The sequence below is a fragment of the Etheostoma spectabile genome, chromosome 12, assembly GCF_008692095.1.
Source record: "Etheostoma spectabile isolate EspeVRDwgs_2016 chromosome 12, UIUC_Espe_1.0, whole genome shotgun sequence".
NCBI classification, from domain to species: domain Eukaryota; kingdom Metazoa; phylum Chordata; class Actinopteri; order Perciformes; family Percidae; genus Etheostoma; species Etheostoma spectabile.
Window position 1 is genome coordinate 4,746,655 of NC_045744.1, and position 215 is coordinate 4,746,869.

Genomic DNA, 215 nt, shown 5'->3' on the forward strand with positions numbered 1-215 from the left:
TCAGTCATAATCTACTAAATATTGTAATAAAACACAATAGAAAAACTAGAACTGCAAGCAGTTATGACTGGAAATAGTAGTTTGTAGTAGTTATGGCATAGCAGGGTACTGCATGGCATTACAAGGCACCGCAGAGCATAGAACGATGTAACAGGGCATCACTATGATTAATAATCTGATTTAAGCAAGGGAAACCTCAATGCCAAAATATTAAA

At 35.3% G+C, this 215-nt stretch overlaps 1 pseudogene; it reads right to left on the reverse strand.

Annotated features, from left to right (window-relative positions):
• The window catches only part of LOC116698801 (contactin-associated protein-like 4), a 421,932-nt pseudogene that overhangs the window by 218,366 nt on the left and 203,351 nt on the right, over positions 1–215 (reverse strand).